The following is a 14,405-nucleotide window of genomic DNA, read 5'->3' as shown; positions in this document are numbered from 1 at the left end:
TAAAATGAGTAAATTAGATTATATCTATTGTGCCACCCAGCTCTAAAATGTTATGTTTCTAATTATTTAATATCTGCAATGTGCATAGTAGCATTAACTATTACGTCATGCTCCCTCAGCTAGGTGGCCTAATTTTGCCCCACACTTCTCATTAAGTCATCATCCTACAGTTGCACACTGGAGTTTTCTTCCAATCATTTTCCTTTCTCTCTCAAAGGCAAATTTGACTGACTTTGGAAATCTGTCAATTCTCCTTAGTTTACTAACTTTATGGGATCCAAATTATACTGTTAAACGGTAAACTCAAACAAAAGAATAAACATACATAGCCAGAGAATTTTGAAAAACAAAAGTAATAAAGGAGATCAGCCCAAATAAATAATAGGGGATCAATTCAAGCTATACAATTAAAGAAATTTAGAACTGATGCAAAAATATAATGTATGGGGCCAAAACAAGGCTGGAAAGAAGACCAAAAACGTATGCAAACTTATACTATAATATTGAAACTTCAAATCAGCAGGTAAATTATGGATCAACTGTCTACTCAATTAGAATAAATTAAAGTTGAAATACTTATACCTTATAGCAAGATAAATTCCAAATGGTACAAAGATGTAAATATTGTTAAAAATCATAACCATCTTACAGGATGTAAATATATTTTAAAATATAATACTAAGTATAATTTCTAAGCATTCTATGAAACTTAGAAACCATAAAAAATTAGACAAATTTGACTACAAGAATTTTAAAACATTTATGAAAAAACAAATTGAAAATGAAGTTAAAAAAAGAAGGAAAAACAACTACATCACATATGACAAAGGCTAGTTTTATTAACAAAGATCTCTTACAAATAAATGTGAGAAAACCTAACCCTCAGAAAAATGGGCAAAGATTGATCACAGGAAAAAATTATGTAGATGGCCAATAAACAGATGGGCACAGATAAGCCTGACTGATGCCTTCAGCCTCAATCAGCAACTCTATGTGTGGTGTGAGAGGGATGAACAGGGACCCTGGTGCCTAATGGCTTACATTTTAACCTCCTGTCTTCAATTTTCAGCTGTATGGCTTTGGACAGCCGACTAACCAGTTCTGCGCCTTGGTTTGAAGGGAGTAATAACAGTATGTACTTCTTATGATGGTTTGAGAATTAAATGAATCAATATTTGTTTGGGATTGAGTCAATATTTGTATGAGATTTATAGTATTCCAAATAACATAGAAGGTAATTTTTGTAGGACAATTTGTAAACGTCAATATTATAAATACCCCTACTCTGGCAATTTTCCAGTTTTAGAAACTCGTTCTACACATTTACTCTGTAGAATCATATATACAAGGTTGTTGTATGGTTTTAAAAATAAAAATTAAGGAAAGTATCAAAATGCTCGTGAGAGACTGGCAAAAACTAAATTTTGGTTATATTAAGGAAGGCTACGTAGTCATTGAAAAGAATGAAGCAGCTCTATATCTATTAAAACAATAAAATATCAGTTTATATTGTTTAGGGAAAAAGAAAGTTGCAGAATAAAAATGTGTTGTGTGTGTGTGAAAGAGAGTAGGCTATCGGGCTAATGTTTGTGTCTCCCCAAATTCATTTGTTGAAGCCCTAATCCCCAATGTGAGGATGTTTGGAGATGGAGCATTTGAGAGGTGATTAGATCATGAGGACAAAGTCCCCATCATGGGATTAGTGCCCTTATAAGAAGAGATGACAGAGATGACCTCTTTGCCACATGAGGACACAGCTCTGCAAACCAGAAAGAGGGCCCTCCCTAGGAACCAAATTGGCTGGTACCTTTATCTTTCTTTGCCCAGCCTTCAGAACTGTGAGGGAAAAATTGCTGTTAAGCCACTCAAAGTCCATGGTATCTTATTATAGCAGCCTGAGCTGACTAAGATGTGTTGTGTGTATGTGTTGTGGCATCAGAGAGGATCTTCACCAGCACTGAGGGCATTTACCTCTGAGGGTGAAACCGGCAGGGAGGAAGCAGAAATGAGGGGGCTGGGGATGCAGAGAAGGTGCAGCAGGCACGGAAGACTGATAGAACTAGCAAGGAAATACACATGCCACACTGAATAGGCCCTTTCTCCTCCAGGAAGCTTTCATTGACTACTATTTATTAACACTCACAATAATTGCAAATCTTTCTATAGCAGCCACAATCTGCCTGGAATAAGTATTTCACATATATTAACTTACTTGTCAGTACATCCCTATAAAAGAGATTCTTTGATTACTCTTCTTTTACATATAAAGAAACCAAGGGAAAGAAAGATTGAGGAAGTTGCCCAAATAACAGAGCAAGGAGAAGTGCTGAGATTTCACTTGGGTGAGCTGGCACCAGCATCGGCAGGACAACCCCCACAAGATAAAGTGGCCAAAGACATGGGCCCAAATCTCACCTCAACTGAAGATTCATTTTGCAGCAGTCTGCATAACAATATACCAACCACAAGTGAAAAAAAAAATGATATAAGGCGTGTGTTACTGGATTTTATTTCTTCATATTCAACACACATTAGTACTTTCCTAGGAAATTATTCTGGGAATTAAAATTTTTGGTTTCTGCCAGGTACAGTGGCTCACACCTGTAATCCCAACACTTTGGTAGGCTGCGGCAGGCAGATCACCTGAGGTCAGGAGTTCGAGACCAGCCTGGCCAACATGGCAAAACCCTCTCTCTACTAAAAATACAAAAATTAGCCTGCTGTCATGGCGGGCACCTGTAATCCCAGCTACTTGGGAGGCTGAGGCAGGAGAATCGCTTGAACCCTGGAGACGGAGGTTGCAGTGAGCTGAGATTGCACCACTGCATTCTAGCTTGGGGGATAGAGCGTGACTCTGTCTCCAAAAGAAAAAAAAAAAAAAAAGGTTTCATGCCCAATTTGATCCTTAGGAGAGTCTTTAATAAGCCGGACGCCTCTTCTCCTTCCCTGGGATTGCTGTAGAGGGTCCACCAGGACTGGGTGTCTCTGTTTTTGCGGGTCCTGGGAAAACAGTAGCTTTCTATCAGACTTCTCTGCTCCAGGGCAGGCCCAGTCATCCCAGCAGGGCCATGGCGCTGGCTCCATAGGGTGGTGCTGCAAGAACCATACACGACAGAGTCCTCATTTTCCCTGAGCCTCCCTGGGACTGCTGCTTTCAGAGCACACACCCTGACCCGGGCTGGCTTTCCTAAAGCTCATGCGGCTTCAGCCAAAAGCACTCCAACTAGAACCCATTCTGAACAGTTCAGCACCTACTAGATTCTATCCGTAGTCTGGAATTTATCATTTTTAAAAGTAGTAATATCATAAATCAAGCATTGACAATGACTGATAGTCCTCCTTGGTTCCAACTTCCTACTCTTTATAGTAAATTAGAGGCTTATCAGGGCACCTTCATTTTTTTTTTCAGATTCCTAATTTAATGCTGAGGCTATCATTACTTCACCTCCCTAAAGCATCCATCACTCAGAAGCAACTCAGATTCTGGGAAATCTTTATGTAGCTCAAACAAGTTACAAAACAATGTTTTTTTAAATTTTTCGTCTTCAGTAGAAATTTCTAAACATATATTGATGAAAAAAATAGGTGGTGGGAACTTGGAGGACTGATCCAAATGTCATACATTTCATATCAAGCCAGATCAGTAACAGTTGGTACCAAGCTGCCAGTTTGATTGAGGACATAAGTTATATTCAGCCCAGCATTTGGTTTCCAGAACTCCAGTCTCCAAGTTACTCTTATGCAGTTCAAAGAGAAACTTGTTCAGAAGAGCTGTTATGGTGCTTAAAGAGACTCACTGTAAGGAAAGCCAAGAGATGGCTGGCCAGAATTGTAAATGGAAAAAAAATGGGTAAATGTGGCTTGGCAGGAAATGCCTGGAAAATGTGAAGTGAGGAGGGAGTGAGGAGGCAGTGTCAAAGCAAAGGCAGTATTTGTCAAAAGAAGTGAAAATTATGGCATTGCCAAGCTACTTCCAAACCAAATGGACAATGAGTAGAGAATAAAACTGGCTTCTGAGGGCTTTAAATAAATTTTCTGTTTTCACAACAGCCGCCTCTTCCAAACCATTGGCTATCTTTAGTTGTAGGATCACCTGCAGTCTTATTTGCACATCTGTATTATGATTTAGGTTTATGGTTTATATTCACAGATTCACTGCAACCTTCTATGTTTGCTGTAAAAATGAACTGAAATGAGCCTGTATTTAACTATAAGAAAATGAAATTTGGAGGACATAAATAACAATAAAGAGCATATGACAGTGTCTGTATTTATAACCAAACACTTTATTTTGGATGGGGCAGGAGGAGGAGGAAAGGAAAATTTAGAAATATCAATAAAGCTTTTTCCTATGACATGTTTTTAAAATTGTAAAAAGCTATATTTATGTGCTTCTGGAGGTGTTATATAATTATATGGCTCTCCTAGCATTTTTGACCACAGAAAACCTAACTGTTGTCTGGGAGATCAGAAGGATAGAATCCACCCACCTCTTCAGTGAAAATTATCATCCAATATCACAGAGTTCTTCTTCCCCTGAAAGGTTTCCTCAGGTTCCCTACCATCTACAAACCCAAGTCCAGCAGCTCACAGACCTCACCCAGCCCTTCATTCACCCAGCCTAGCTCTGCAGTCTTGCCTCGGCCTCTGGTCCTTCCAGCACATTCTGCTTGATCAAATCGTCTCCATCACCTGAGTGTGGCACGTGCAGATGCTGTTGTTCCCTGTGCCCACCTGGTAAATTCTCAAACAAAACATTTGCCTTCATTTTCCCATCGAGGAGTGAGCTCGCGCTTCTCCTTGCTCCCTGGGGCCTCTGCTCCTCGCTCTATTACACTCTTCTAATGTTGTAATCATCCACATATTTTTCCTTTATCCCTATTAGGCCCTGAGCTTCTCAAGTGCAGGTGCTACGTCTTATTTTGAGGATAATTCAAAATACCAGAGGGGCCTGGATAAGCTTGATTTGCTTGATTCCTAGCCATGATCTAATGATGGTACTTTGTAGCATAGCAGAGTGTTATTATCTTCACCCAATGAAAACATTCTTGATTTGAGAATTTCGTCCAGTCCTCAGAGCAGGATTAGACTGAAGCCTATTTTGAATTTGTAACACCAGAGTGATTTTTTAAAATTGTAAGCCCTGTGCCAGCTGCCTGTGTATAACAACCTTCCCTGCCTTGCTAAACCTTCCCAGGAACCCTGAGCTCTTCGCTATACCTGAGGAAACTGCACCTCAGAGCAGATCACTGAGCTGACTCAAGGCTCCTGGGTGGAACTCAGGGTGCCGAGGTGGGTGCTCAGTTGTGTTTGATGCCAAAACCAGAGCTCTCCCAAGTGTTCTTGGAGATTGAGTCAAACTCCTCTGCTGGGTTTATAAGGGACATTCATCACTGGCCCCGGCTTATTTCCCCAGCACAGTTTTGCATCCAGCCCTCTGAGCACCAGGTCTGCTTGGCCACCCTGAGCCAGTTTCCATTTCTGCTGTACATCAGGCTCCCCTCCTTCCCCAGGACTCAGCGCAGTGTTCTCCTAGACCGGAGCACCCCCTCCCTGCATGCCATCCTGAAAACCCGAAAGGTAGAGAAAACATTGGATTTTCTCTGTCATATTGGATTTTTGTGTGCATTGAGGTTGAAGATTTTCAATATTGGAAGTGTATAATTATCCAAAAAATCTTGAGTTTTTGGTGAATCTAGTTCATTAAATTGCATTATATATTAACAAGTGTTAGATGGATAAGTCTTCAACTTTGAAATAAGATTAAACAAGCTTTATCTACGTGACAGAAAAACAGCATTACTTCATTTAATTCATGCAAAAAAAAGTCATCATCTTGATATTTAACCAGTGACACAACAAATATCATAATTGTCTGAAATACTAAGTAAGGTCATTGGATTATTTGTCAGTTCCTTATTTTATTGAATAGATCGTTAAAAGTTTTCTCAGGCAAAAGAGCACAGGGACTTGCCAGTTAAGGGTGATTGTTATGGTAGTAGCATAGGTACCAAATGATGTTTTTGTATATATAAATCATATATCTGGCCGGACGCGGTGGCTCACACCTGTAATCCCAGCACTTTGGGAGGCTGAGGCGGGCGGATCACCAGGTCAGGAGATCAAGACCATTCTGGCTAACACGGTGAAATCCCATCTCTACTGAAAAATACAAAAAAAAGTTAGCCAGGCGCAGTGGCGGGCGCCTGTAGTACCAGCTACTCTGGAGGCTGAGGCAGGAGAATGGCGCGAACCCGGAAGGTGGAGCTTGCAATGAGCTGAGATCGCATCACTGCACTCCAGCCTGGATGACAGAGCAAGACTCCGTCTCCAAAAAATAATAATGATAATAAAACATATATCTATCTCTCTATGCATGTAATTTTATACAAGGTAGTGATTTAAATAGTGAAAAGAATCTGACTTGTTAGTAAATACACTGCAACACTTCCTATTGAAATTCAGATGATATCAAACTTTAGGTCATTTTGGTTTGGTGTCTTTAACTCCATAGCCAACTTCCCCCACTCAGTGTCACTATCTATTCAATGTAGAAACAAATATTATTTGTAGGTAGTATTGTAAGTACACATAGTATTTGCAGGTAGAAACAAATACTATTTAACTGGTTGGGCCAGTCATCCTTATTTCTCCTGGATAAGACATGAGACATCCTGTATCCCACTGGTAATTTAAATGATCTCTCGCTTTCCACTAGGGAGCCATGAAATTCTATCCAGAGTGAAATACTGTCCTATCACTGCACGTGATCGCAGAAGGCAGAATTGATAGCATTCACACTCATAACCCAACATTTTCAAAGTTATATCTTCACCAAAACTTCAATTCTGGCCTTAACTTTTGACCTGATTATATAATCTCTTGATACAATTTGTAACTTTCTTTCTAGTGGTTTGGCAAAGAGAAAGTAAATGTGTTCTTGGGTCCAAAATCCACTTTTTACAGGATTCTTACAAGAAGGATCTTAAAAATCTGTTATATTTGGAGATAGACCTAAACATTTTATATCACATCTCTAAAATGCCTTACAGGTTTTTTTCAGCATTTTCCACTTTTTTCTTCTCTTATGCAACCCTATGAGGCAGGGCCAGTTGAATTAAGATAATTCAACAGATTTTACAGATAATTAAGTAAGCTTGGAGAGACTGATGTATTAGCCCCGGCTAGTGAGTGGTAGAGCTAGGATGGGATTTAGATGTTTTGAGTCTTAGCCCTCAAACTCTGCCTGAACTGGGAGGCAGGTTGTGAGCTGCTTTATGTAATGAATCTGTAAGCACACTAAGCTACTAGGCAGAGTCTCTAATTTATCCTGCTAAGGTTTTCATGAGTCACGAAAGTGTCAGATAACACAGTTCTCCAACGCAAGCAATACTAGATCAGTTGCCTCAATCTGCTGTGCTCAAGAGATATTCTGAAAGGTCTCTGTCTCCTGGGACTGCTAGCTTTGGAAAAAAGGATGAGAAGCAAAGAGATGAAGAACAGAGGAGGAAAAGGCCTTGAAGACTGACTCCATCAGTCTTAGTTTTGTTGCAGCTGGCTCTAGGCGAACTAAATCATCACTACCCACCTACCTCAAAGGAACTAGAACAACAAATATTTAAATATTTACAGGAATCTACAAATTGCATCCATATAGGAATGCACTGTGACTATGTGGCTTTATTTAAAAAGACCAACAAAGCAGGATGAGGACAATTTTGCCAACAGGACTACATCTATTGCTAGTAAAAAGGTTATAAAAATTAACAAGAAAAGTCATATGTGTTTAATACAATACAAGCACATTCAGGCAGCGAATTGATCCAATTATCCTGAGGACTGAAACCAACCATCCTTCCCCACTACACCCCACACTCACTCAATGAGTACCGCCATCATTCTTCCTTCGCCTCCAGACACACCAAAGAAAAAATAAAATTACTTTTAACATAATTATCTTCCTAAGTAAGACATAAAACATTTGAAGGTCTGAATTATTTGGCATGCCTAACTTTGATTCCTATACTCTGATTTTGTTAGTCTCTCTAACATTTGTCAGAATTTTAGAGTTGACTGTATTGAGTTATAATAAAAACATTATGTAAAAAGTAAACCCAACAGACACCCTTAGCAGCATTACCTCATTTAATTCATCTGCTTTCTTGCCTTATTGTTCTGACATGGTTGATGATGACAGACAGCTCCTTTTGGTGCATATCAGAGATGAATATGCAAAGAGGGCTGTAGCATTTACATATTTACCCATTTACGGCACATATTATCATACTTATGCTGCCAGTTAATGTCTGCAAGACAGGAATGAAAGAATTTTCAACTGTTTTACTGCCTGAAAATCACATTTGCCTCTGCAGGCTGCTACTTAAATCCTTTCAAGAGCTTCATCTTCTTATCCAGGCCCTTAAGCCCCAGGCCACGGGCTGCTGCCAACTCCCAATGCCTGAACACAAGGTCTGTGACCCACTTAAGCTGAATTTCTATTCCAATCCTTTGCTTCCTCCACTCTACGGTAGAGTTTGTTCAGATCCAGCAGTACCAGGCATTACCTCTCAAGACCCTGAGGGTCAATGACAGAGGGTGTCATTTATTTGTCTGGTGTTGGGGAAATAAAAGATGGAGAAGATGCTGAAAACTTAACAGTGTTGTAGTTTGAGGTATTTTAGCAAATGTCCTCTGGCAACATTAAGAAGAGGTGCGTGGTGTCTCACACCTGTAATCCCAGCATTTGAGGAGGCCCAGGTGGGTGGATCACCTGAGGTCAGGAGTTTGAGACCAGCCCATCCAACATGGTGAAACCCCATCTCTACTAAAAATACAAAAAATAAGCTAGGCATCGTGGCACACGCCTGTCATTCTAGCTACTCAGGAGGCTGAAGCAGGAAAATCGTTTGAACTCGGGAGGCAGAGGTTGCAGTGAGCCAAGACTGCGCCATTGCACTCCAGCCTAGGCAACGAAGACAATAAGAAGGAAACTCTATCTCAGAAAAAAAAGAAAGAAAGAAGGAAGGAAAGAAAAAGAAAAGAAAGAAAGAAAGAAAGAAAGAAAGAAAGAAAGAAAGAAAGAAAGAAAGAAAGAAAGAAAGAAAGAAAGAAAGAAAGAAAGAAAGAAAGAAAGAAAGAAAGAAAGAAATTCCACCAGCTGGAAATCTGTATTACGATTTTGTTCCACTGTTGAGTGGGAAAGCTAGCACAGTAATGAGCACAGAGAAACTGCTCAAATATATATAATAAAAAAGCAAGATTCAAAGATTTATAGATTCTGATTCACATACTGGTCAACATCAATAACCAAATTGAGCAGAAAATGTCCAAGTCCTCCCCTCACTTATGGCCACATGGTCAAGTGAATAGTGACACATGAAAAGTCAAACCAAGTAACTGAGTAATTCAGGCCATAAGATCTTCTACTATAAGATTTATGAACTTTGGTGCACAATTTGCAACATTATATTGCAGATACATATACAAAGATTTCTAAGTATTGCCAACCTTTTTATAAAATATACAACACACACATTATTATTTGAGTAGCAATTCGGATTATATTTTATGGGAACACATTTACTTAAAATAGCAAAATAGGATAGTAATTATCCTTGCCTGATGTTTCTTATTAACTGCAGGTGAAGTTAATATCTGTTCGGAGTCAGCTTCTAGAGACGCAAAAGCCAAAGTAAACAAGGGCCAAGGACAATGATGTGTCTTTCTTTATATCTGGAAATAGATCAGAGCAGGAGACCACAGCAGAACGCACAGTCTACTCTGCAGAGATCGTCTGGAAAAGCCTCAGGCTCTCTGGGGCAGAGAGAGGCATGGCCATCAAGCCAAACAGAGCAGCAGAGGTGTACATTTACATATGTACATTATTTGTTAAGGTTGATATGCTACTTTCTCCACATATGGCCAGAAAATTGAGTTACAATGTGGTGTTAGAGATGTTAATAATTCTCTCAATAACCAAGGGGAGAAGGTATATATCCCCATAGGCCATATATATGCCATATATGTGAGAGATTCTTGTTCTTGAATATGTGAACCCCGAAGATTTGAGACAGGTCTCAGTTAGTTTAGAAAGTTTATTTTGCCAAGGTTGAGGACACATGCCCATGACACAGCCTCAGGAGGTCTTGATTGACATGTGCTCAAGGTGGTCAGAGCACAGCTTGGTTTTATACATTTTAGGGAAACATGAGACATCAATCAACACATGTATAATGAACATTGGTTCGGTCCAAAAAGGTGGGACAACTCGAAGCAAAAGCAGGACAACTCAAAGGAGGGGAGGGGGCTTCTAGGTCACAGGTAAGTGGAAGACAAACGATTGCATTCTTTTGAGTTTCCGATCAACCTTTCCAAAGGAGGCAATCAGATATGCATTTATTTCAGTGAGCAGAGGGATGACTTTGAATAGAATGGGAGGCACGTTTGACCTAAGCAGTTCCCAGCTTGAATTTTGCCTTTAGCTTAGTGATTTGGGGGTCCCCAAGGTTTATTTTCCTTTCACACCTATTGTATTAGTCAGCTCAGGCTGCATAACAAAATACCACAAACTGGGTGGCTTCCACAACAGAATTTATTCCTCGAAGTTCTGAAGGAACCAAGATTAGAGTGTTGGCAGGTTAGTTTCCCTTGCCTCTCTCTTTGGCTTATAGATAGTCATCTTCTCCTTGTGTTCCACATGGCCTTTTGTCTGTGCTTGTGTCCCCCTGGTGTCTCTCTCTTATAAGCACATCAGTCCTGTTGGATTAGGTCCCACCCTTAGGACTCCATTTAACCTAAATTGTCTCCTTAGAGGTCCTGTTTCTAAATGCAATCAAATTGTGGTTTAAGGCTTCAGTGTGTGATTTTTTGGGGGGTACGCAAGTCAGTCCATAACACCTATTGTAGGACAAAGCTGAACTGATCTAAATTAAACTCCTGCAGCTTCCTGTTTAGCATGTTTGGGTATGTTGAATTCACATTTGAATATCTCCCTCTATGAGTTTGGAGGTTGTGACCAGCTGTGATATTATCAATACCTGGGATTTTGGAAATATTTTGTCACTTAAAAGGCACTTTTGCACATATAGGGTATATTCAGCAGCTGTTATAACCTTCACATAATAAAGAAACAGGTGGGTGGATCATCTGAGGTCAGGAGTTTAAGACCAGCCTGGCCAACATGGTGAAACCCCATCTCTACTAAAAATACAAAAAATTAGCTGGGTGTGGTGGCGCACACCTATAATTCCAGCTACTTGGGAGGCTGAGAGAGGAGAATTGCTTGAACCCGAGAGGCAGAGGTTTCAGTGAGCCAAGATTGCACCACTGCACTCCAGCCTGGGTGACAGAGACTATGTCTCAAAAAAAAAAGAAAGAAAAAAAAGAAACAGATTCAGTGAAACTGAAATGCTTGGTTCATATCTCCTAATTAGGGAGTGCCAGGCCTGGTGATAATTTAACTTGGTACCACCTTTACATATGAAAGGTGCCTGGTTAAAGTGATGACTTTTCACCATGTGACTCAGAACAATGCCAGGCTTTTATCTTTTTTCCATCATCTAATTCAACAGGTTGGAGACTGGTTCTCCATGCATTGCTGTGCCCCTGAATTCAGGAGTGGGAACAGAGACAGGGGAGTACATTCAGGTGAGAAAGTGAAAGGCTGAGAAATGTTTCAATAATCATGCACCTACCATATGGCCATAGAGTCTGATACTCTCAGCAATGAGAGGTCCAGCAGCACCTTATTCTGAGCATCAGAAAGCACACACAGAGAACACGCAACGTTGAGCTAGCCAGCTCTCCTCTTGAGCCTCAGCCTTTGCGTCTGTGAAATAGATTCCTTCTTCTTCCCATTTGCCAGGGTCACAGTGAGGACCAGGCAATACATAAAATCTCATACATGGGAAATGGTGCGATCTTGGCTCACTGCAACCTCCGCCTCCCGGGTTCAAGCAATTCTGCTGCCTCAGTTTCCCAAGTCACTGGGATTACAGGCACTTGCCGCCACAACTGGCTAATTTTTGTATTTGTAGTAGAGATGGGATTTCACTTTGCTGGCCAGGCTGGTCTCAAACTCCCTACCTCAGGTGATCTGCCCACCTGGGCCTCCCAAAATGCTGGGATTACAGGTGTGTGCCACCACACCCAGCCTCCACCAGCCATTCTTTCTCTTTTCCACTTCTTCAATAAGTATTCCCAACATGCTTCTGAAGAAAATCTACATTAAATTAATTCTGTACCCTTCGACCAAAAATAGTAAAAAATTTTAAGAATGTAAAGTACAAATTGCAATTGTGCAAAAAAAATGGGAAAATTCTCTGAAGGTAGCACGAAATATTTGTCTATTTTCCTTTGAGCTCAAAGAACTGCCTCTATTTTATTATTAGCGCATGGCTTGCTGGCTTGAATATACACAGCGAAATGTTCCCACTTTACTTATGAAGGGAGAGATGAGGAAATAGAAACATTAAGTAACTTCAAGGGGCATTGTAGACTTGTGCCAAGAGCATAGACCCTGGAATCAAACCATCTGGGTTCTACCCCTTGCTAGCTATGTCACCTTAGACTGTCTGTGTAGCTGTTTCAATGTTCTCACCTTTAAAATAAAGATAATAATGAAAGCAAATAAAAAAGCTGTTACAAGGATTAAAGAAGACACATGTGCAGAGCCCAGAACGTATTATTGTCATTTATTTCAAAGAGCTAAGCGATAGCAGAACTGGCACTGGACCCTTTTCCCACTTAGCTGAGATGAACAATTATCACTGGTTGTATTATTGCTTGTCTATAGAGGATAAAGCCAAGAGGTTGCAAATAACTAGGGGATTTGACCTGTGAGTATGATTGCCCAGGGAGAGTTCCTTAATTTAAATGATACAGCTGCTGCATTCTTTGCAGAGTGAAGGGATGGGGGTGGTCAGATTTCCCAGGAAAGTTACAGGCATGAATCAGCCTCATCCTGGATTTCTGTCTAATCCACATGGTAAATCTCTGCTCTGTCCATAGGTTTGCTGAAGGTCAGCTCCCCTCCTCCAATACTGCCTCTAACAAGTGCCATGCTGCTCCGAAAATTCTATTATTAGAAATACAACCCTTTTAGATTCGCGTATATTTTAAGCATTTTTCTGAGCCCCTTTTCCAAAGATAAATACACCCGTGAATGTTTAGCAAGACACATTTAAAAGAGCCTCAAAAAGCAACATTGTACTTCACATCTAGGACACTTGCAAAATTTATTTAAAAACTTATCATCACTCACATTTTCCTTCTGAATTTTTTTCCTTAGCGTTTACCAATCTCTGGCTCTGTGTTTGAACATGACATGTCTTAATCCATATACTTGGTCCAAATCATTATTTACTCCAAGGCTCATTTCCTTTACACACAAAAAAAATTATCTCCAGGGCCAGGCAGGGTGGTTCACACCTATAATCCCAGCACTTTGTGAGGTCAAGGCAGGAGGATTGCTTGAGACCAAGAGTTTAAGACCGGTCTGAACAACATAGCGAGACTTTGTCTCTACAAATAATAATAATAATAATAATAATCTCTAGTTGGCCCTGTCTCAAACAGCCTTTCTGTGCCCTTGAATTCTTGCGCATTTGAATTATCCAACACTATTTTTACTTGAAATTTCTGTGCCTGTGTGTGTGTGTGTGTGTGTGAGATCAGTTTTCCTAGCTAGATGTATTTCTCAAGGGCAGAAACAGCTGCTTTTTAGTTCCACGTGTAATGCCTAATATATTACTCAAGCTGTAAAACCTGAATGGCAGTACAAACTCAGCAGTGAAATGAATATATCCTTTTAATATTTGATCTTTAAAAAAACTAACATACTCTTCAGACAGACTATACAAAAAGGGAAAGATGTTTATGCAATACAGTTGATATGAATACATGTTTTAGTATTCAAATTTAGATTCGATCTGTATTATTTATAAAACTCTCCTCCCTGAACCTTGAAAAATGTTTTTGAAAAATAAATGTCCTTGTCAGTTAGCGGTCTACCTGAGGCATTACAGATAGTAGTTCAGAATTTACTTTCAAATATGCCAGCGAAACAGAAAAAGAAAAATGGAGGGAGGATTACTGAAGCTGCGAGCTGAGAACTTGGAGATACACTCTACTTTTCTATATGTTTGAAAATTTGCTATGTAAAAAGAGAAGAAAAAGAAAAAGAAAGAAAATCTGAGACAATAGTGCAATGCTGTTTTAATTCACTTAGGATCTAAGTGATGGTGGAGCAGGTGAACATGTTTCTACTTTTTCCAAAGCAGGAGCCAGAAGTTGACTGGCTTCATGGTGCAGTCGCAAAACTGGGACAAAACTGCATCCTGGGCTTTTAGCTCTGTTTATGGATTGTTTGACGAATTTCTCTCATGACTGGTTTTATTGGCACAGAA

The 14,405-nt window shown here is 40.0% G+C and overlaps 1 long non-coding RNA gene across 1 annotated transcript in view; it reads right to left on the bottom strand.

The window, feature by feature from the left end:
• The window catches only part of LOC140712196 (uncharacterized), a 99,800-nt gene that overhangs the window by 53,271 nt on the left and 32,124 nt on the right, over positions 1-14,405 (bottom strand). The gene's annotated exons all lie outside the window — the stretch shown is intronic.

Source organism: Chlorocebus sabaeus, chromosome 8 (assembly GCF_047675955.1).
Source record: "Chlorocebus sabaeus isolate Y175 chromosome 8, mChlSab1.0.hap1, whole genome shotgun sequence".
Taxonomy (NCBI): Eukaryota; Metazoa; Chordata; class Mammalia; order Primates; family Cercopithecidae; genus Chlorocebus; species Chlorocebus sabaeus.
This window is presented reverse-complemented; position numbering and strand designations above follow the sequence as displayed.